The sequence below is a fragment of the Pan troglodytes genome, chromosome 11, assembly GCF_028858775.2.
Source record: "Pan troglodytes isolate AG18354 chromosome 11, NHGRI_mPanTro3-v2.0_pri, whole genome shotgun sequence".
Taxonomy (NCBI): domain Eukaryota; kingdom Metazoa; phylum Chordata; class Mammalia; order Primates; family Hominidae; genus Pan; species Pan troglodytes.
This window is the reverse complement of record NC_072409.2, coordinates 31,947,096-31,970,963: the sequence shown is the minus strand read 5'-3', so window position 1 is coordinate 31,970,963 and position 23,868 is coordinate 31,947,096. Positions and strand designations below refer to the sequence as shown.

Here is a 23,868-nt window from a genome sequence, read left to right as displayed (position 1 = left end):
CAAAGGCCCAAAGCAAAAAGAGAGATCCAAGTTAGCAGGGGGGAGTATGTGGAAAAGTGGGACAAGGCAGAATAAGGAAGCCATGTGCAAAGTCTCAAGAGCGCAAGGCACATATGGATAATAATATGTATAATAGGAAATAGTTAGTTAGCTGTGGGTGAATAATGGTTCTCTTCTCTAGCTGCACATTAGAATCACAGGAGGAGATTTAAAACACACAGGTGGCAGAGATCCACCCCTCAAAATCTCCAGAGGGACTGTCTGAGTATCAATACATATTTTTTTTAAAAAAATTTCCAAGGGCAGGTTGAGAACCACTGGTATACTGCCCAGGTTACATCTAGGCTAGACTGAGAGATGAGTATGGAGCCTAAGAAAGGACTCAGAGATGAAAGGCCTTGGATGCCACTCTAAGCAGTTTGAGCTTCCCCTGTGGACATGCAAGATTTTTAAACGGGGAAGTGACCTTACTTATAGGAAATGAGTCAGCACAATGGAAAAGCTTTGGTTGGCTGAGCCTCAGGGGAAATTCTGGCTTCATCTTCTCCAGCCTGACCACCTGTGCTTACTAAGGCACAATTGCTTTAACTCTTCCTTTGGTAGATACAGCCAGAAGCCTTGGGTCACACTGGGAAACCAGTGTCCTGGCAGTCAGGTGACCCTGGTTCTGATCTACCTGCAGGTACAGACTTGCTGAGGGACCTTGGCCAATTCTTGCCTGGGCTATGGTGTTCAGGTCCCCACCCCAAACAATGAGGAGATTAAACAAATCTGTGCTTCTCCATGAGGCTGGCAGTATCTGATTGCTCTGATTTGCTTTTAGCCAAAATGCTCTCTGGACTTTTACATTTAATACAGCAATAAGGGTGATATCTGTTAATCAAACAGACCTAGGTTAGGAGATGTTGGGGAAAGATGAGCCAGGAATTTCAAATGGTTAGTGCTTTCTCATTTCCTTGGGTCTCTGACCAGATGTCAGTTGTCTTCCTGATATTTGCCATCTGTAGGGGCACTGCTTAGGTAAGCATGCTCCTCAAATAGTCCACCACTCCTTCATCAGGATCTTCGGGGGTCAATGACCCAATCTTTTCTGTTGAGATGGAAAAGAATCCAGATTTGGAGATGCCCTGTTCATCCCAGCTGGCCTTGAGCTAAGAGTAGCATTACCTTGAAACACATCCCTAACAGGCCTCCCTGTCTAAGGCATGACCTGCCCCAATCCACTCACGTTGAACCTAGGAGAACCTTTCAAAAGTTGCTGTGATGCACCTTCAATGGTCCCTCATTTCCCTGGATAAAGCCCAATTTCTCAGACCTAAAACAACCCTCCCTGCATCTGATTCTCCAGCCTTACCTCCTATAGGACTTTGCAGTGTCCTGAACCCCAGGAATTTAGAATTGCTCACTTTTTTCCCAGATAGGCAAGTCCTTTTATGCTTACAAGTCTGGATGCATATAGTTTCCCTCACCTTGCTTACCTGGGAAACTTTTATTCATTCATAGGCCCAGCTAAAATTTTACTTCATTCATTGAGAACCTAACCTCTGTTCCAGGAAAAATGCCAGATGCTTTGAGGAGGAATAAAACAAAATCCTTTAGCAGTGGCTCTGCCCTCTGTACCCTCTGCACTTTCTCCTGACTTTGTGACTTCGTGGTGATTATCCATTTACATTTCTGGCTCTCTCTCTGGATTGTAGACTCTTAACAGCCAGAACACCTCTCATTTATATCTGTGTTCATAGCATTGAGCATAGGGCTTCGCAAAGAGTAGGGAATGAGTGGATATTTGATGGATAAATGAATAAAGGCATGAATGATTATTTAATAAATGAATGAGTATATAAATGTACCAAGTAGAGTGAGGACTGCTTTAACTCTTGGGACCACGACAGGTGGTAACAAGGAAGAGACCCCTTACATCCCTTAGTCTGGACTAGTGGAGCCTGGAATAGGCCTTCAAAGATCACTGCCACCTTACAGATGAAATATTGAGACCAGACAAGGGAAAGGGCTTAACTAGATGGTCAAATGACCGGCAGATGATCCTTAGCTTTTCCCACACTGCCAGAATAGACAGCCCCTTCTGAGTGTGTAACTCTGTCATCCTAGCATTATGGGACCCTTTTGTTTCATTTAACTCCACTCTCCCAAACAGTGTGCAGCCTGGCATCATTGTCTTGGAATCTGATCACTGGTTTGGTTGCCTTCTTCCTCTGTCTATTTGATATGCCCAGCCAGGGAGACAGTGCTGACAAGGCAGCCTTAAGCCCTACACTGACAGAAATCAGGTGTCCTCACTTCATAAAAGAAACATTAACCGATCCGATGGGAGCTGGAAGCAGAAGTGCTGACAAAGATGTAACTCCCAAGGATTCTATGGGGCAAGGAGAAAGCATCATTCTCTCCTGATTTAGAGCCATTATGGGGTTTATAGACAAGACAGAGAAGAATGAGAGAAGCCAGGGCAGAAGGCCACCAGGGTGGAGGTCTCGGCAGCTCAGCTGAAGGGAACAAGGGAGGCAGGATGATAAGAAGGGCCACTGTCTCCTTCTCTCCACTGTCCAAGTCCTTATTCCCTCTCTCCTGGACCAAAGCATCCCCTTTAGCTCTCCTACTATCTTCATAGTCTTCAGCCTCAATTTGTCACCAGTCCCGTCTCCACACTGAAGTCTAATGGTCTTTCTAAAACACCTGAGCATAATTTAGATGTCCCTGATTAGAATCCTTTAGTGGCTCCCAGTTACTCTGTATAGAATCCAAGCACCTCAGATGACATACAAGAGCTCCCTAAACCCCTTCCTGCTGTCCCTCAAGAGGGAATCCAGTCTTTACTCACCATGTGAATCAGAGAACCTCTGGCAAAGGAAAGATTCAAGAGACAGCACTGGGGTGGTTGATGGCAGGAGCAAGCCCTCTTCCTAGAAGAATCATCTTCCTTCCTATTCCCACACATTTCCCCCAGATTCCTCTCATGAGAAAGCTCTAGTAGCACATAGGGATGGAGACACTCTATCTTGTGCTTAGACCTATCTGAGGCACCAGATAGGGATTCCAGATTTGGATATGGGGATGAATCGGGTGCAGCCCCTGCCCTCAAGGAATGCACAGTATGATGTAAAAAAAAGTAGGAGTAACAGTTATCACAAAGTGACATGGTTCGGCTGCGTCCCCACTCAAATCTCACCTTGAATTGTAATAATCCCCATGTGTCAAGGGTGGGGCCAGGTGGAGATCATTGAATCATGGAGGCCATTTTCCCCATACTGTTTTCGTGGTAGTGAATAAGTCTCAGGAGATCTGATGGTTTTATAAAGGGCAGTTCCCCTGCACACGCTCTCTTGCCTGCCACCATGTAGGATGTGACTTTGCTCCTCTTTCACCTTCTGCCATGATTATGAGGCCTCCCCAGCCACGTGGAACTGTGAGTCCATTAATCCTCTTTTTCTTTATAAATTATCCAGTCTCGAGTATGTCTTTATTAGCAGTGTGAGGATGGACTAATACACAAGGCCATCCTAGAAGTGTGCCCAAAGTGCTCTGGGTTGGGGCAGGGGCAGAGATTCTAACTGTATGTGGAGGAACTCAGGATATCTGGGCTAGCCCTCTGGTGATGATTAGGCATTTCCCAGGAGGAAAACAAGGGAAGGAATTAAAAACTTTCTCTGTGTTATAAACCGTGTGCAAAGATGCATAGAAGACACAGGTGTGGAATATTTAGAATACAAGGCATAATTGAATGGAGAGCAGGTGTCACAAGGTAAGAGACATCAGTGGCTGCAGGACCTCATGTGGTGTCATCAGATCTTTCTTTTTCTTGCTCCATCTCCCTTGTCTTCTCTTCCCTGATGTTGGTCTCATTTTCTCTCTGATGGAGGAGCATCTTCCTTGTGAAGTGGGTAGAAGAAGAAGGTGGCACGTGTAGATGCAACTTCAGGCTTACATCATCGCAGCCGAAGGGACTCGGAGGAAGGAATTGTTTTCTCACTGTTTGCCTTAGTTCTGGCTGCTGTAACAAAGTGCCACGGAGGGGTGCCTTAAATGACAGACATTTATTTCTCACAGTTCTGGAGTCTGGGAAGACTGAGATCAGGGTGCCAGCATGGTCTGGTTCTGGTGACGGCCCTCTTCCCAGTTGCAGATTGCTAACTTCTTGTATCTTCATGTGGTAGAAACAGCAGGCAAGCTCTCTGGTCTCTCTTATAAGGGCACTATTACCATCTGGAGGGCTGCACGCTCATGACCTGACTGTCTCTTGAGGACCCCTCGTGCAATTACCGTTACATTGAGGGTTAGATTTCATCATCAGAATTTGAGGTAGGGGGACACAGACATTCAGTACCTAACACTGCTTCAGGTATATTAATCCCGGGGAAGGGCTCGGGTTGGCCTGCTTGACACATGAATGCCTCCAGGACTAACTCTTGCTCACCACTGTGGAGTACATGCTTGAGCAGGCCTGGGTAACGTGACTAAGGTAAGGCTCTAGGATTGCTGAATTCTCCAAAACCACACAGTCAGAGTCAAGGAGTAGTTCCTCAAAGGAAGATGAATTGCTGTTACCAGAAGATGGGAAATGGTTTTGGACAAACAGAACTGTAGATGTCCACTTCATTTGTGGGCTTTCCTCCTTCAGGGATACCTCGGATGACTCTCTGGGAATACCATGGACTTCCTGACCTTTTCTTTATCCAGGGGACTTGCACATAGCATCTTCTCAATGAATGTTTATTAATAATTGTTTTGGTATGTCTAACAGTAAAGATAGATGTTAAAGAAAAAGAATAATAATGTGCAAAGCTGAAAATTCAAACACTTCAGCAGCTTTGAAACAACTCATTTGGAAGAAATGTCTTGCTGCCCTTGGTGAGTCTGAAGAAAGAATAAGAAGACACTCAAAGAGCATGTGGAGTGTGTGCAGCTGCGTGTGCACCAGGAAGCAGAGCTCAGCTGAAGAGCTGCAGTCAGCATCCGAGATAGGAGAAGCCTGTCCTGGCTTTGATGCTGCAGGGGATAATGGAGCCACAGTGCAAGCACAGGGCCTTTTATTGATGGGGTAAAAGGAGCCAGCTGGGGTTTGTCTATAGCTGAGCTTCTGATTCTGTCCCATACTTCTGAAAAATACCCTCTTTGTTCCTTTGCTGCAGGTGGCACCTGTCATTACAGGGCATGTAAATAGAATAGGCAGCCCTGGGCTACTTAAGCGATGCCCCTTCCTCAAATGAGTCTCAAACAGCTCTCTGAGTTCGTCTCCCTTGCTCTGTCCCTTTCTCTCAATCAGAGGATTCAGCTGAACAAGGAGGATGATGGTGGCCACAGAACTGTGTGTTCCAATAAAGGGCCACTAACTTTTGTTACAAGATGACAGTCTCAACTTTGCTACAGCCTCCTCTACCATACCAAATCTCTAAACATTATAGAAAAAATATAAAAGAAAAAAAATTCCAAATTGAGTTCCTAAACCAAGAAGTGAGGCCCCAGATGGGTTCAAAAGCAACAAAGAATTCTTTAAAAGCAGAAAGCAGGTGAGATTGGTGTGAAAGGGAAACTATAACCCAAAAGGCACCGAGGAAGTTCTATTGAAAAAGTTTACTTGCCCAGAAAGAGCAGATACAGAGAAGACGAGGAGATCCAGAGGTGACTGAGCTGATGCAATGGGGTTGCACCATTCTGACCCCATTCTTCCCCCTAGGGCAGCTGGCTACTACAGGGGTGCTTGTCTCCAGGCGCAGTGATTTTTCAGGAATTTGGATTAGGGAGATAAGGCAAGACCACAGGTGGCTGGTAACACCCAGGAGAAAGGAGAGCATCCACAGCTGGCACACAAATCACCACACAAAGCTATTCAAATGCAGGTCCTACCACTTCTCAGACCTCAGTGAAAAGGGTGAGTACAATCTAGGAAGCGTGCACACCGCTCCTCTCAAACAGGCTGCAGGAACAAACAGAGCAGAGCCAAACAGAGAAACTCAGCTGCAAAGGTGGATACACAACCCACCCTCACCAACTAATTTGAAGAAAGCCAACACTATGAAAAAGAAATAGCAGACTCAAATTCACAACCTCTACCCGGTGAATCAGAAGGGTGCGAGGAAGCAGTACATGTCTCTAGGATAAATGAAGTTAAAATCACACAGTTAAAGCTAAAAGGATTTGTAGCGATAAAATATCAACTAGAGCTCATTCATTACAAATTCAGTTGATGAATGTAAAGAAAAACATCCAACAGACCACTTGTGTGGTAGAATGGACACAAGTGACAAGGGAACTGGTGGGCTAGAAGATTGAGGCCAGGAATTCTCATAGAATGTGGCAGAAATGAAAAGATTAAGATAGCTAAAGAAAGGTTAAGAATTACAGAAAACAAATTCCACATTTTAACATCCGTCTACTAGGTGTTCCAGAAGAAATGAATCCTTAAATAAATAATAAAAGTTCCCAGAACTAAGGAAAGACATTTCATAGATTGAAAATACTCACCAAGAATTAAAAAAAAAAAAATCTTCACATAGAAATTTCAGGATCTCAATGGGGAAAGTCAGAAAATCATCTAGACAAAAAATTCACCTACAAAGGAAGAGGAGTCAGATGATCATCAGCCATTGCTTCAGCTATATGAAAAATGAAAAATTCTAGATGTAAATTACTTCAAGCCAAGAGTTCTATGACCAGCCAAAATTTCACTAGTGATTAAAGACAAAAAGATATTTCTAGAGATACATGACCTCAGAAAATGTATAACCCACATTCTCTGAAAGAAAAAAATAACTAGAGGATATTCTACAGGAAGGAGAAAAATTCAGGAAGTAGAAGGTGAGATTCATGAAGCAATGATAAGTACAAGAAATAAGAAATTATTGTTTCAGGCCAAGCACGGTGGCTAACGCCTGTAATCCCAGCACTTTGGGAGGCTGAGGCGGGCGGATCACTTGAGGTCAGGAGTTCGAGACCAGCCTGGCCAACATGGTGAAACCCCGTCTCTACTAAAAATACAAAAACTAGCCAGGTGTAGTGCCACATGCCTGTAATCCCAGCTACTCAGGAGGCTGAGCCAGGAGAATTGCTTGAACCCAGGAGGTGGAGTTTGCACTGAGCTGAGATTGCACCACTGCACTCCAGTCCGGGTGAAGGTATGAGACTGTCTCAAAAAAAAAAACCAAAAAAAAAACCGAGATTATTGTTTCAGTGTAGACTATAGGTTGGTATATGAATTAAAGAATTGAGAGGGAGAGCAGAATGTAAAAATATATGGATGTTTGTTTTGTTTGCAGAAAAGCAGAATATAGATATTCATATAGTAGTTCTTACTTAGAAAAACATGTTAAAATATGTTTAAATAGATGTTAAAAATTGAATGCATAATACAAAACTAGACAGAGGCATCACAAAACTATAGATCAATGTTCCTCACAAATATGAATGCAAAAATTTTCAAAAAATCCCCCAAAGGATAGCAAACTGAATCCAGCAAGACATATAAAGAATTATAAACCCTGACCAAGTGGTGTTTATCCTAACAATGCAAGGTGGGTTTATATCCAAATATCAACTTAATGGACCACATTAATAAAACAATGAAAAAAATTACATGACAAATCAATACATGCAAAAAACCATTTGACAAAATCTAACACCCTTTCATGATAAAAAGCACCAAAAAATAGAAAGGGATGTTCTCAATCAGATCAAGAGTATCTATGAAAAGCCAACAGCTAACATCCTACTTAATAGTGAGAGACTCAATTGTTTGTACCTAAGATCAGGAACAAGACAGAAACGTCTGCTCTTGCCACTTGTGTTCAGTATTGTACAGGAGGTTCTAGCCAGGACAACTAGGCAAGCAAAAGAAAAAATGGCATATGATTGGAAAGAAAGAAGTCAGACTATGTCTATTATCAATGGTAAGATCTTGCATATAAAAAAATCCTGAGGAATCCACTAAACAAAACTATTAGAACTGATTAGAATTTTGACAAAGTGGCAGGATATAAGATCAACACAGAAACATTAAATTTCTATAACTAGTAAACTAAGCTGAAAATAAAAATAAGAAAATTATTTCATTTACAATAGCATAAATAATACAGTACTTGGGAATAAATTTAATAATGGAAATGTAAGACACAGTGGAAAGCTAAAAAACATTATTGAAAGAAATTAAAGAAAATCTACATAAATAGATACCCAATTTTTATGAATTGGAAATATTAATATCATTAGGATGGCAATACTTTCCAAACTGATCTACAGATTCAAAACCATCCCCTTCCAAATATTAGTGAACTAAGAAATCAGGAAGTTGATCCTAAAGTTCATATGGAAATATAAGGAATTCAGAATAGTGAGAACAATCTTGGAAATGAGCAAAGTTAGAGGACTCGCACTTTGTGGTCTCAAAACTTACTTACTAAAAAGTTACGGTAATCAAGACAGTGTGATATTGGCACAAGGATGGGCATAAATCAGTGGAATAAAGTTGAGAGGCCAAACCCTAACATTTATGGCCAGTTGATTTTCAATGGAAGAGTAGAGGACAATTCAATAGCAAAAGAATAGCCTTTTTATTAAAAGGTTCTTAGAAAACTGGATATCCATATGCAAAAAAATTGTAGATGCCCTACATTAAACAATATACAAAAATGAACTCAAAGTGGATCAAAGACCTAAATGTAAGAACTAAAACTATAAAACTCCTGGAAGAAAGCAGGAATAAATCTCCATGACCTTAGTTTAGGCAATAATTTCTTAGCTATAATATCAAAAGCACAATCAATAAACAAGACAATTGATAAGGCGGGAACTTCATTAGATTTTAAAATTTGTGCTTCAGAACACTTTTACACTGTTGGTGGGCATGTAAATTAGTTTAACTATTGTGGAAGACAGTGTGGCAATTTCTCAAAGACCTAGTGGCAGAAGTACCATTTGACCTAGAATTCCATTACTGGGTATATACCCAAAGGAATATACATCATTCTATTATAAAAACACATGCATGCATATGTTCACTGCAGCACTATTCACAGTAGCAAAGACATAGAATCAACCTAAATGTCCATCAATGACAGACTGGATAAAGAAAATGTGGTACATATACACCATGGACTACTATGAAGCCATAAAAAGGAATGAGATCATGTCCTTTGCAGATACATGGATGGAGTTGGAAGCCATTATCCTCAGCAGACAAAGGCAGGAACAGACAACCAAACACCACATGTTCTCACTCATAAGTGGGAGGTGAATTATAAGAACACATGGACACTTGAAGCAGGGGAACAACACACACTGGGGCCTGTGGGGGTGGGAGTGATGGGAGAGCATCAGGAAGAATAGCTAATGGGTGCTGGTGTTAATACCTTGGTGATGGGATGATCTGTGCAGCAAACCACCTTGGCACATGCTTATCTCTGTAACAAACCTGTGAAATAGGAAAGGTTTCCTTGTCCCCCTCACAGGGTGTGCAATGGGGGTGTGGTTCGCTTCTTCAGTGCCCCATTGCTCAAACCTCTAGTGGAGCATACAGACAGGCAGGCTGTGGGGCTCTGACCCCACAGCAGTGTCTAGGGGTGAATGTTGACAGCTGAAGCCCCAGTAGGCATGCATTACAGGGTGCTTTTTTAGTTTAGCCCTCCATAGGTGGCTTGTGTTACTCAGCTCAGTTAGACCCTCTACCTTGTTGCAAGGACAGAGGGCTTTCTGTATCCTGGGTTCCTGCCTTGCTTTACCAGAAGAATAGGCTCACAAGTGGGCTTGGAGAATGAGTGCAAGGTTTTATTGAGTGGAAGTAGCTCTCAGCAGATGGGGGAGCCAGAAGGGAAATGGTTTTCCCCCTGAGTCGGTCTGCTTGGCGGCCTGGGCTGGCGTGCCGGTGCCTGTCAGTGGTGTGTTCCTCTCAACGTCTAGTCACCCGTGGGTTAATCTGCTGATGTGCTCCTCTCGATGTCCAGCTGCCTGTGTGTGCCTGCTAGGGTCTTGGGGGTTTCTATAGGCACAGGATGGGGGTGTGGCAGGCCAGGGTGGTCTTGGGAAATGCAACATTTGGACAGGAAAACAAAAATGCCTGTCCTCACCCAGGTCCATGGGGGTGGAGCCCCAGCCAGGGACCACTCCCTTCTGTAAGCAGCACTTCCCTTCCCCGCTTCTGTATCATTTAAAGGGACCATGCTCTTCCATTCTCAGCACTCCTGTATCACCTGCATATCCTACACGTGCACCCCAGAACTTAAAAGCTGAAGAAAAAAAACTGCTTCAAAATATTCCATCAAAAAAGTAAAGACAACCCACAGACTTGAAGAAAATATTTGCAAATCATGTATCTAATAAGGTATTTGTATCAGAATATATAAAATTTCTTACAACTAATTAAGACAACACAATTAAAAATGGGCAAAGGATTCCAAAAGCCAATAAGCATATAATCTATCTTCTCCAAAGAATATATATTAATTGCCAATAAGCACATGGAAAGATATTCAGCATCACACGTCATTAGGGAAAATAAAATCTCAACCATAATGAGATACCACTTCACATGCCTCACAATACCTATAACTTAAAAAAAAGACAGACAACAACAAGTGTTGGTAAGAATGTGGCAGAATTGGAACCTTCATACATTGCTGGTGGTAATGTGAAATGATAGGGCTGCTTTGAAAAGTTTGGCATTTCCTCAAAAGGTTAAACATAGGGTTACTGCATGACCCAGAAATTCTACTCCCAGGTTTGTACCCAAAACAAGTATAAATATATGTCTACACAAAGACTTTTACATGAATGTTCATAGCAGCATTATTCATAATAACCAAAAAGTGAAACAATCCAATGTCTATCAGTTGATAAATAGGTAAAATGTAGTATATGTATACAATGGAATATATTTCAATAATAAAAAGGAATGAGATAGCACTGGTATGTGCAACAACATGGATGAATATCAAAATCAGCATGCTAAGTGAAAGAAGCCAGTCACAAATGACCACATATTATATGATTCCATTAATATAAAATGTCCAGGATAGGTGAATCTGTAGAGAAAGAAGGTAGGTTAGTGTTTGCCTAGAACTGGAGCAGGAGAAAGGTGGGGAGAGTAATGGAGAATAACTCTTATTTAGTATGTTTCTTTTTTATGGTAATAAAAATGTTTTAAAGTTAGATTATGGGGATGGTAATATAACTATAAATATACTAAAAACTATTGAATTGTACACTTTAAATGGGTCAAATTTATGGCATTTATTGATAAATTATAAGGCTGTTAAAATGTAATGATAACTACTAGAAGACACAGATGAAAACCTTTCAAATAGAATCTATTTTTTAAAATTATACTTTAAGTTCTGGGAAACGTGCAGAACGTGCAGGTATGTTACGTAGATATGCATGTGCCATGGTTATTTGCTGCACCCATCAACCCATCATCTACATTAGGTATTTCTCCTAATGCTATCCCTGTCCTACCCCCAACCCCCGACAGGCCCCAGTGTGTGATGTTCCCTTCCCTGTATCTGTGTGTTCTCACTGTTCAGCTCCCACTTATGAGTGAGAACATGTGGTGTTTGGTTTTCTATTCCTGTGTTAGTTTGCTGAGAATGATGGTTTCCAGCTTCATCCGTGTCTCTGCAAAGGACATGAACTCATCCTTTTCTATTGCTGCATAGTATTCCATGGTGTATATGTGCCACATTTTCTTTATCCAGTCTATCATTGATGGGCATTTGAGTTGGTTCCAAGACTTTGCTATTGCGAACAGTGCTGCAGTAAACATACATGTGCATGTATCTTTATAGTAGAATGATTTATAATCCTTTGGGTATATACCCAGTAATGGGGTTATTGGGTCAAATGGTATTTCTGGTACCAGATCCTTGAGGAATCGTCACACTGTCTTCCACAATGGTTGAACTAATTTACACTCCCACCAACAGTGTAAAAGCATTCCTATTTCTCCATATCCTCTCCAGCACCTGTCATTTCCTGACTTTTTAATGCTCGCTATTCTAACTGGTGGGAGATGGTATCTCATTGTCGTTTTGATTTGCATTTCTCTAATGACCAGTGATGATGGCTTTTTTTCATATGTTTCTTGGCCGCATAAGTGTCTTTTTTTTTTTGAGATGCAGTGTTGCTCTGTTGCCCAGGCAGTGGCGGGATCTCGGCTCACAGCAATCTCCGCCTCCTGGTTTCAAGCGATTCTCTGCCTCAGTCTCTTGAGTAGCTGGGATTACAGGCGCCCACCACCATGGCCGGCTAATTTTCTATATTTTTTTAGTAGAGACAAGGTTTCACCATCCTGACCAGGCTTGTCTTGAACTCCTGAACTCGTGATCCACCTACCTCTGCCTTCCAAAGTGCTGGGATTACAGGCGTGAGCCACTGAGCCTGGCCAATGTCTTCTTTTGAGAAGTGTCCGTTCACATCCTTCGACCACTTTTTGATGGGGTTGGTTTTGTTGTTGCTGTTGTTGTTTTGTGAGACAGAGTCTCACTCTGTCTCCCAGGCTGGAGCGCAGTGGCGGGATCTCAGCTCACTGCAAGCTCCGCCTCCTGGGTTCACGCCATTCTCCTGCCTCAGCCTCCCGAGTAGCTGGTACTAAAGGCACTCGCCACCACGCCCAGTTAATTTTTTGTATTGTTTGTTAGTAGAGATGGGGTTTCACCATGTTAGCCAGGATGGTTTCGATCTCCTGACCTAGTGATCCACCCGCCTCTGCCTCCCAAAGTGTTGGGATTACAGGCGTGAGCCAACGCACCCGGCCTGTTTGTTTTTTTCTTGTAAATTTCATTAAGTTCCTTGCAGATTGTGGATATTAGCCCTTTGTCAGATGGATAGTTTGCAAAAATTTTCTCCCATTCTGTAGGTTGCCTGTTCACTCTGATGATAGTTTCTTTCGCTGTGCAGAAGCTCTTTAGTTTAATTAGATCTCATTTGTCAATTTTGGCTTTTGTTGCCATTGCTTTTCGTGTTTTAGTCACAGAGACTTCATAACTAATAATCTAGTTTTTAGAAAGAAAATTCAATAAAGACAAGAGAAGGCACAAGTTGGAGGGAGAGAGAAGCAATCAGAAATCATGGTAAATTGAAAACACAAACTGTGATGCAGGAACAAACCCAAACTTGGTAAGCACCATCAATATAAATGGGTTAAACTCACCTATAGAAAACAGAGTCTCAGATTGTATTTTTAAAATCGAATCATTTGCTATTTTCAAGTGACAGAACAATCTTTTCACTAAAATAAAAGAGTGAAAATACTTGGTTATAAATGGTTAGCAAACATAAAGCAGACATAACTGTATTAATATCGTATAAAATAAGAGGTATCATTTCACCCCAGGTAGGGTGGCTATTATCAAAAAGACAAAAATTAGCAAATGCTGGTGAGGATACAGAGGAAAGGGAACTCCTATACACTCTTGGTGGGAATGTTAACTAGTATAGCCACTATGGATAGCAGTATGAAGTTTCCACAAAAAACTACAATAGAACAACTGTATGATCCAGCAATCCCACTGCCACGCATTATCCAAAGGAAAGGAAATTAGTATATTGAAGAGACATCTGTGCTCCATGTTTCTTGCAGCACTATTCACAATAGCCAAGATAAGGAATCAACCTCGGTGTCCAACATCAGATGACTGGATAAAGGAAATGTGCTGTATATACAACGGAATACTATTCAGACACAAAAGAGAATGAAATCCTGTCATTCATGGCAATACTTTTGAAAGTGAGGACACGATAGTAAGTGAAATAAGCTAGGAACAGAAAGTTAAATACCACATATTCTCACTCATATGTGGAAGCCAAAGAAATTAACCTCATAGAAGTAAGAAGTAAAATAGAAGATCCTAGAGGCTAGGAAGGGTAGGGGAAGGGGAAGAATATGGAGAGATTTGTTAAAGGATACAAAATCCAACTTGATAGGAGAGATAAATTCTAGTGTGCTATACCACTGTTGGATGAATTGAACAATAATATTTATATTAGAATCAAAGAGATATTCAAATATATTGAATATCCCCAACACAAAGAAAGGATAAATGTTTGAGCTGATGGATATGTTAATTACCCTGCTCTGATCACTATACTTACATGTATTGAAACATCACCATGGACCCCATAAGTATGTATCATTATGTAAATTTAAAAATAAAGTATAAAATTAAGATATAAGGAAAAAATAATCGAAAGAAATGATGATGTATACATCCTATTGATAAATGCAACCAAGAATAGACTGTTATACGTGTAAAAAATAGTTAAAAATAGTTGAATCAAAATTGAGAGAATTATCTCAAAAAACGAAAGAAACAAAATTATTTTTGAGAACTTGAACAAGGCTCTCAGAAACGAAAATTAAACAGATAGAAAATAGAAAAGGGTATTAATTTTAATAATATATCAATAGATTTCACCTAATGTATAGAAAACTTGGTATTCAATAAATAGAGATTCCACATCACTTTGAAACACATGCAGCAGTCATAAAATTTGTCCATCAACAAGACCACAACTAAAACATTAACAAATTTCAAAAAGTTAATTTTATAGGCCAATTTACTAACCATTATGCAATAAAATTAGAACTTAACAACTAAAAGATGTCAAAAAACAAAGAAAACCCAAACAGGCATCTAAATATAAACACAAGCCCCCATGCACATAGTTCTATACAATTTTCTGATTAATGAGAAATCCAAATGGAAACTTTGGAACTTAACTAAAGAAGTGCCAAAAAAACTCTAAGAAAAAAACTTTAAAATATATATTTTTTAACGTCTAAAGAAAGAATAAAGATATGAGCAGAAATTCTTGAAATAGAAAATCTGCCCAATACTACTGGTGGTTGCACTCGCTGGTTTTCCCAGATGGCGTCTGGGACTCGATAATGAATGTGGGTAGCTGCTTTGTGGTTTGTGTTGCAAAAATGGCATCTTTTAACTGAACACTGCACTTGATCATCTGAACCAGAGGTCCCAGACTTCTAAGGGCATCTCAAGCAGGTCAGACTTTTGCCATAATCCCTAAAGTGCAAGAAGTATAGTCTCTCATTTTTGGCAATTCTTTACATTGTCTTTTAACCTTGAGTTGACCTTCTCCTCAAAATAGACATCAGAATATCCCTCATTCTGAATGTACTATCTAGCTTTCCTTTCTTTTACATTGCCTTTGTGGAATGAGAAATGTTGTGACCTTCTCCACTACTAGTGGTAGATTAAAATTATTTGAAAGTGTTGGAAATGGGACATGTGCAAAGGAAGGTCTTTATTTATGTATTTTTTTTTTTAGCAGAATGAGAGTTTAAATGGGTTTTCAGCATAAAGAATTTGTATGCAGCACATTAGGATGTATAGATTGTTTAATTAAATTTTGCTTTATTATTTGTGAAAGGAGGATAAGCTCATTCTTCCTGGAAGTCTTTGTTAAGATTGTTGGGAGTGCATAAAACTGTATGACAAATACTGATCACTACTACACGCCTGGCACTGTGCTAGGTATATAAGACAGACACAGATTCTAATTTTACGGAGCATCCAGTCCTGCTTCCTGAAGCATGTCTTCCACGGAAAGGTGTTATTTCATTGTGGATTGGAGTGCTTAGAGATTCCACTGTGGCTAAAGTGTGGCCTATTAAAGTCTGTTGCAATGAAAAGGCATAGCACATGATGAAGCAGAAGCAATGTCTCCAGGCAAGGCTGACAACGAATCTTCAGGAGAGCAAATTTCCATAAATTCACCATGATCTGAAGTCTTAAGTCCACAGTCTTGGAGGTCCAGAACATGACCTTATCAATACTCCTGGAGAGGAGAGATTTCCAGTGACAGGCTAATAATAATTCACACAAGATTGATTTTGAAATGTCAATTTACCACTTCCCTGTGGCAAGGATCATTCTGTTCTCTATTTACCACACCACCTTTCCAGTACTGAGGTACCTGGAAAGTTGAATTAGCCCTTGAAAGACTGCTTGGAGGGCATGGAAGCATAGTGAAGGGAGGTGGGGAATTTTGACATTGCTATCTGTGGAGAAATTGTCACGCAGCAATGAATACTTTTGAGCAGAATAGAATTTAGTTTGTATCAGGTATGAATCACTTCATTTTAAAAAATTAATTTTCAATTTTTATGGGTATATAGTAGGTGTATATATTAATGGAGTACATGAGAAATTTTAATATAGTCATATACTGCGTAATAATCACACCAAGCAAATGAGGTTCCTATTACCTCAAGCATTCATTACGTCTTTTTGTTATGAACATTCCAACTGTACTCCTTTTGGTGTTCTAAAGTGTACAACAAATTATTGCTGACTGTAGTCACCCTGTGATGCTATCAAATATTAGATCTTATTCATTGTATCTAACTATATTTTTGTACCCATTAAGCATCCCCGTTTCCTACCCTCACCTCACTACCCTTCCAAGCCTCTGGTAACAAACATTCTACTCTCTATTTCCATGAGTTCTGATTTTTTACGTTGTATTATTAGTGTGTAAATGTATGTCTTACTTTACTAGTACTTCTACATCTTCTATTAGTAGTTCTACTATAACTACTGCTATAGCAAGCCTATATAGGAGTTACTACTGTCTTGACTGTGCTAATAGCTTTCCATATATGAACTCAATTCTCCAACCTTTTATTATCTTCCTGAGTTTACGGCTGAGAAAAATGAGGCATGAAACATTCAAGTAAATTGCTCAGTGTCACCCAACTGTTAAGTGGCAGAACAAGAATTCAAATCCAGGTAGCTTGTCTCTAGGTTTTGATGCCGCTAGCTTAGGTCATGGTCCCTATCAGTGGATAAATTCAATCAATAGTTTTTTATATGAGTTGTTAGACTTATTAGGTCAGAGGTAAGTATAAATAGTAAGATGAAAAGAGCCCAGTTTTCTTTAAGTATCAATCATTTACCCTTTAATCCTTAGAATCTCAAATGAAGGAGAAAGAGTAAAAAAAATTCTTGGACTAAATGCAGAAGAGGAACTGAAATACTTTCTGAAGTAATTGTCTAACACTTTGTGAATTATGGTATTCACAGGTCTGATTATAAAAGGAGAATTGGAGGCTTACCAAACATCTGAAGAGCTTTCCAGAAGTTTGGTCACTTCTGAATTAGAGAAGTTAAGACCCAATCACCTACTAATGCTGTGGGAAAGTTCTGCAGGTACAGAGTCCCTAATGAACTCACAGGGAATAGACATGGGGGAGGTGGGAGAACAACAGGAAAATCAGTAAATACAACCAAGTATTACAGCAGATAACCTGCTGCACCACTGAGGCTCAATAAATGTCTGTTAAAAAAGTGAATGGCAGTAAGTCCTCAGGTCCTCTTGTTATTCTTACGTTCAGTGACCTCTAGGTGATTGTTCAAAATCTCAAATGGTATCTGCTTCTGACAACTGTACATGTTTTCCATGTTTGCTACTTTAGGAAGCAAGGAAGACTGTTGGAAGAAATAAAGAAGACAAAGTTAGGTTGTGCCATTAGCACTTGGGATATTTCAACTCCCTAAGTCAGAATAAGATTAATCATCATGCATTTACTGTATTCAAAATTAAATCCTATGGCTCAAACATCTTTTGAATTCCAAGTTCTAAACTGATATATAAAGAGGGTGAGAGTCCCAAGACCTGAAAGAGGATGGGAGTAGATGAAACTGAAAAGGGTTAAAGTGCAGAGCCACCGGTGATAGGGAAAAGCCACCAGGAGGTGTGAGTGGAGTGACCTGTGGTCAGGTGGGGGTTGGGGCAATGGTGAAAAGGTACCTCCCTTAAGCTGAAAAGGCATTCATTGAGCTCTTGCTGTGTGCCAGATTTAAGGTAGATGCTGAGGATGCAAATGTAACTCATGCTTCACTGAGCTCTACTAACCAACAAATTCTACCCTGTTCTTTCTGGGCATCCCAGGTGATACATCACAGGGGCTCATGAATGTGTCTTAAGCTGGCTCATTGAAGTGGAATGTTTACACAAGACCTCCTCTACTTGCTACTGTGTCCGGAATTGGTGGGTTCTTGGTCTCACTGACTTCAAGAATGAAGCCGCGGACCCTCGCGGTGAGTGTTACAGTTCTTAAAGGTGGCATGTTTGGAGTTTGTTCCTTCTGATGTTCGGCTGTGTTCGGAGTTTCTTCCTTCTGGTGGGTTCGTGGTCTCACTGGCTCCGGAGTGAAGCTGCAGACCCTTGCGGTGAGTGTTACAGCTCTTAAGGTGGCGTGTCTGGAGTTGTTCGTTCCTCTAGGTGAGTTCGTGGTCTCGATGGCTTCAGGAGTGAAGCTGCAGACCTTCACGGTGAGTGTTACAGCTCATAAAGGCAGTCTGGACCTAAGGAATGAGCAGTAGCAAGATTTATTGCAAAGAGCGAAAGAGCAAAGCTTCCACAGTGTGGAAGGGGACCCCAGGGGTTGCCACTGCTGGCTGCTGCAGCCTCCTTTTATTCTCCTATCTGGCCCCACCCACACCCTGCTGATTGGTCCATTTTACAGAGAGCCGGTTGGTCTGTTTTATAGAGAGCTGATTGGTCCGTTTTGACAGGGTGCTGATTGGTGCGTTTACAATCCCTGAGCTAGACACAAAAGTTCTCCACGGGCCGGGCGCAGTGGCTCCCGCCTGTAATCCCAGCACTTTGGGAGGCCGAGGCGGGTGGATCACGAGGTCACGAGATCGAGACTATCCTGGCTAACACGGTGAAACCCCGTCTCTACTAAAAATACAAAAAAATTAGCCGGGCGTAGTGGCTGGCGCCTGTAGTCCCAGCTACTTGGGAGGCTGAGGCAGGAGAATGGCGTGAACCCGGGAGGCGGAGCTTGCAGTGAGCCGAGATCGCGCCACTGCACTCCAGCCTGGGCGACAGAGCGAGACTCCGTCTCAAAAAAAAAAAAAAAAAAAAAAAAAAAGTTCTCCACGTCCCCACTAGATTAGCTAGATACAGAGTGTGGACACAAAGGTTCTCCAAGTCCCCACCAGAGTAGCTAGATACAGAGTGTTGATTGGTGCATTCACAAACCCTGAGCTACACAGAGGGTGCTGACTGGTGTGTTTACAAACCTTGAGCTAGATACAGAGTGCTGACTGGTGTATTTACCATCCCTTAGCTAGACATAAAGGTCCTCCAAGTCCCCACCAGACTCAGGAGCCCAGCTGGCTTCACCCAGTGGATCGCGCACCGGGCCGTAGGTGGAGCTGCCTGCCAGTCCTGCGCTGTGCGCCCACACTCCTCAGCCCTTGGGCGGTCGATGGGACTGGGCGCTGTGGAGCAGGGAGTGGTGCTCGTCGGGGAGGCTCGGGCTGGGCAGGAGCCCATGGCGGTGAGGGGAGGTTCAGGCATGGCGGGCTGCAGGTCCTGAGCCCTGCCCTGCAGGGAGGCAGCTAAGGCCTGGCAAGAAGTCGAGCACAGCAGCTGCTGGCCCAGGTGTTAAGCCCCTCACTGCCTGGGGCTTGCTGGCCAGGGGGCTCCCAAGTGGGGGCTGCCAAGCCCACGCCCACCTGGAAATCACGCTGGCCCACAAGCATTGCAAGCAGCCGTAGTTCCCACCTGTGCCTCTCCCTCCACACCTCCCTGCAAGCTGAGGGAGCTGGCTCTGGCCTTGGCCAGCCCAGAAAGGGGCTCCCACAGTGCAGCGGCGGGCTGAAGGGCTCCTCAAGTGCCACCAAAGTGGGAGCCCAGGCAGAGGAGGCGCAGAGAGCGAGCGAGGGCTGCCAGCACGCTGTCACCTCTCACTACCTTGTGAGAAGTACAGATGGTCCCTGACTTAGACTGGTTTGATTTATGATTTATTTTTTACTTTATAATGGTGCAAAAGCAATATGCTTTCAGTCGAATTCATACTTTGAATTTTGAATTGTGATGTTTTCCAGGGGTAGTGATATGTGGTAAAATACTCTCTTGTGTAGCTCCCAGTCAGCCATGCAATCACAAGGGTAGACAATTGACACTCTAAAGTATACTGTGTGGCCAGATGACTGTGCTCAACTGTAGGCTAATGTATGTGTTCTGAGCACATTTAAGGTAAGCTAGGCTAAGCTATGATGTTCAGTACGTTGGGTGTATTAAATACATTTTCAACGTATGACATTTTCAAATTATGATGCGTTTATTGGGATATAACCCTACATAACTCAAGGAGCAGCTGTATCTTCTCCCTCCCAAGCCCACCATTGAGTGATGCCACAAGACAACATGGGCATAGCTGGTCCTGAACAGTAGCATCCTCTACTGGGGTGGAATGTCTCTCTTGAGCTTCCTAAGGGAGCCCACAGCATGACAAAGCTATTGGTTTCCCCATAAAAGTAAGGAGAACATCTTACTCCACAGTCATCTTTTACCACACTTTGTAACTTAGTACTCAAAGAAATTTCATGAAATTCTAACTGAAAATACCTCCTTTAACCTTCCTTTGCCAGGCTCTGGTGATTGTTCATGGTAGGTGTTGAAGGGTCAATCTCTGCAACAAACCCTACCCTCTCCTAATTGCCCTCCTTACCAGCACATGTACCTCTCAGTCCTTCAAATTACTCTTGCAAATTTTCACCAGCCCACCACAAGTGTCTTGACTCAGTCAAATTCTGGTGGAGTCTACTTAGATCCCACTAGAACTCCTCAACGCAAAGATACATGAGGCCTGGTCTTATCTATCAAGGCATGTGGTGAACCCCAGGTGAATTTCTGGTGTGTTACAACTTGTCTGAGGATTGAGTCTATGGCTCTAAAAGAAAGAGGCAGCAATTAGGTGTGAGGGAGAAGACACAGAACCAGCACCCAAGGAGCTCCTCTGCATTCCTTAGGCCTGCCTTTAACAGCCCTGTAGCCTCTCTGAAGTCACTCTACTTTTCACCTTCAGTTTCCTAATTTAAGAAAGCCAATAAAACCTCTTCTCTACCTCGTGGGAGGTCATGACAATCAGGAGTTGTGCATGTTAAAGTGCTTGTAAACAGCAGACCCTGTCATTAGTTCAAGCAGTTTGTGGCTTTCTCTTCTGCTCCCAAAGACCCTGGGACTTCCCTCTGACATAATGTTTATCTCACTGCAGGGTGTTTGTTTATATAACTGACTCCCACAGTAGACTGTCAGCCCCATGAAGGCGAGGGTCTCCTCCTATTCATTTTTGGATTCTCTTCTCTCAGCGGGGTGCCAGTCATATAACAGATTCTCAGAAAATACATGTTGACTGACTACATAATGAGTGATTTAGGTACAAACATTTAAACTTTTCTCTGGTGTTCTGAATGCATCCCTTTCAGAGCTCTAGTTATCCTAATTGCTGGTAGGAAAACTATATTAGGCTAGTAAGCATATGGTGAGGAGTAGGAAACTATATGACCTTATACCTCATATAATTTCAATCCAGAGGGTCCTTACGGTGATTGAGTCCAAATTCCTCCATTGTACAAATGAGGAAATTGAAGCTGAGAAAATGTATATGATCTAAGGCCATCTAGACCAGACCCAGACCTTTTGGCTATCAGCTCAGTGTTCTTGATGCCACATTTTTAGATCCTCAAATTGAATTGACACTGTTAATGCATAATGATTTTATAATCTAGAGCACAGCATTGTGTTCCAGATAATAGATCTGTTTCTGGCAGAAAATAGATACTTTGGTCAATGAGGAGATAATCCTCAGTGAGGAGCTGTGAATTGAGAACAAACTGTACAATATCGGTCAAGGTGGGTATTAGTTACTCTGAATGAATCAAACTCAAAGAGCAGCAAATGGATTCCCATCAGCTACAGACCCTTGCTAAAATTAAATGGCTTTGTTCAGCAAGACAAATACTTAGGAAACAATAAAGCTAGGTGGCTTGTAAAGCGAAGAGATGCATTGCAAAGAGAGGAGGATGAGTAAATTAAAGAAACCATCTTAATGTAAGTGTCGATTTCAGAATCAGTCATCCACTCAATCATGCTTTGTGTTCCTTTTTTTTTTTTTTTTTTTTTTGAGACAGAGTCTTGCTCTGTCACCACTGGAGTAAAGTGGCGCTATCTCAGCTCACTGCAACCTCCACCTCCTGGGTTCAAGGGATTCTCCTGCCTCAGCCTCCCGAGTAGCTGGGATCACAGGCGTGTGCCAACATGCCCTGCTAATTTTTGTATGGTTTGGTTTTTTGGGGGGTGGGGGGAGGGACAGAGTCTTGCTGTGTCCCCTAGGCTAGAGTACAGTGGAACCATCTGGGATTACTGCAACCTCCACCTCCCAAGTTCAAGGGATTCTCTTGCCTCAGCCTCCCGAATAGCTGGGATTACAGGCTCCCGCCACCACACGTGGCTAATTTTTTTGTATTTTTAGTAAAGACTGGGTTTCACCATGTTGGCCAGGCTGGTTTTGAACTGCTGACCTCAAGTGATCCACCCACCTTGGCCTCCCAAAGTGCTAGGATTACAGGCATGAGCCACCGCACCTGGCCAATTTTTGTATTTTTAGTAGAGACAGGGTTTCGCCACATTGGCCAGGCTGGTTTTGAACTTCTGGCCTCTGGTGATCCACCCACCTTGGCCTTTCAAAGTGCTGGGATTACAGGCATGAGCCACCGCACCCAGCCACGCTTTGTGTTCTTAGTGTGAGCCATGTTTGCTGCTAGGAACACAAAAGTGGGGTGTGGTCTCTGTCCTCTGCCCTTCCAAACCCAGTGCATGCCATGTAGTTGAGAAGAGGTGAGAAGCTTGAACAGGTGAGCACAGGTGAAGGGCTGGGCTGGCTAGACTTTGGGCAGAGTGCCGTGGGGTCATGAAGGAAAGTGTGGACTGTCATACCTGTGGGGTAGGTGTGGAAAGAGTAGGAGCGCTGTCAGGAAAAGCACAGGCTTTTAAGATAAGCCTGAAAAATTAATGGCTGTTTGCCTTTTAAGCAATGAGAGTGGAAAGGGGAGAACTATTCTGCCAGATAGAACAACATTGAGGCCTAAACCAGCTTGGCACATTTGGACAGGTGGAAGGAGTTTGATGTGGCATAGGGTATGATGGGAGTTGAGAGGGATATGGGGAAGAAGTAGGCAAAGTCCTTATCACTTCCAGTGAAGGAATTCATATTTTATCTTTGTAATCAAACTGTGTTGTATTTGAGTCCGTGAATGAACTTCAAGGGATCCACAAACCTCTGGAAATTACAATACATGTCTATGTATCTATGTGTATATAACTGTTACTGGGAGGGATATCTTCACTTTTACTTGTTTTCCACTGCATTCCTGACACCACACCCTCCTAAAACACATATGAGATCAGCAGTCTAGGAAATAATAAATTACTAAAGGATTTTAAGAAAGCGGTAGTGGGATCAGAAACATACTTAAGACTGACTTTTCCAGTACTAGTGTGGAAGATACACGGGGGCGGGGGGTAAAGGCAAACAGACCCAGGGAAGACGAGAGATGGAGACACCTGAACCAAGGCCATGCCAGTGGTTGAAGAGCAGATCCCTTAAATAATTGAATGTTAAAGTAACTTATTTGTTATTACTTTCAGAGCTGAATATGGTATATTAGATTTCTATTCATGCTGTAACAAATGACTATGAAGCTGTTTAAAAGAACACAAAAATATTATCTTATAGTTCTGTAGGTCAGAAATCCAACATGAGTCTAAATGCATTAACATAAAGGTGTCAGCACAGCTGCATTCCTCTCCAGAGGCTGTTTACTTGTCCTTTCCAGAATCTAGAGGCCACCCCCATTCCGTGGCCTGTGGCTCCTTCCTCCTTCTGCAAAGCCAGCAACATTCCATCTCTCTGGCCATTCTTTCATAGTCACATCTTCCATAGTCACATCCCCCTTCACCACAGCTGAGAAAGGTTCTCTGTTTTTAAGGGCCCATAAGATTAAATTGAGCACACCTGGATAATCTCCCCATCTCTTAAATCACATCTGC

At 42.2% G+C, this 23,868-nt stretch overlaps 1 long non-coding RNA gene across 1 annotated transcript in view; it reads left to right on the top strand.

Moving 5' to 3' along the window:
- The window catches only part of LOC134807640 (uncharacterized), a 154,558-nt gene that overhangs the window by 31,838 nt on the left and 98,852 nt on the right, over positions 1–23,868 (top strand). Inside the window, exons 2-3 of the long non-coding RNA XR_010148598.1 lie at positions 17,046–17,171; positions 17,914–18,062. This is a non-coding gene — a long non-coding RNA (uncharacterized LOC134807640). The remainder of the gene's footprint in view (positions 1–17,045; positions 17,172–17,913; positions 18,063–23,868) is intronic.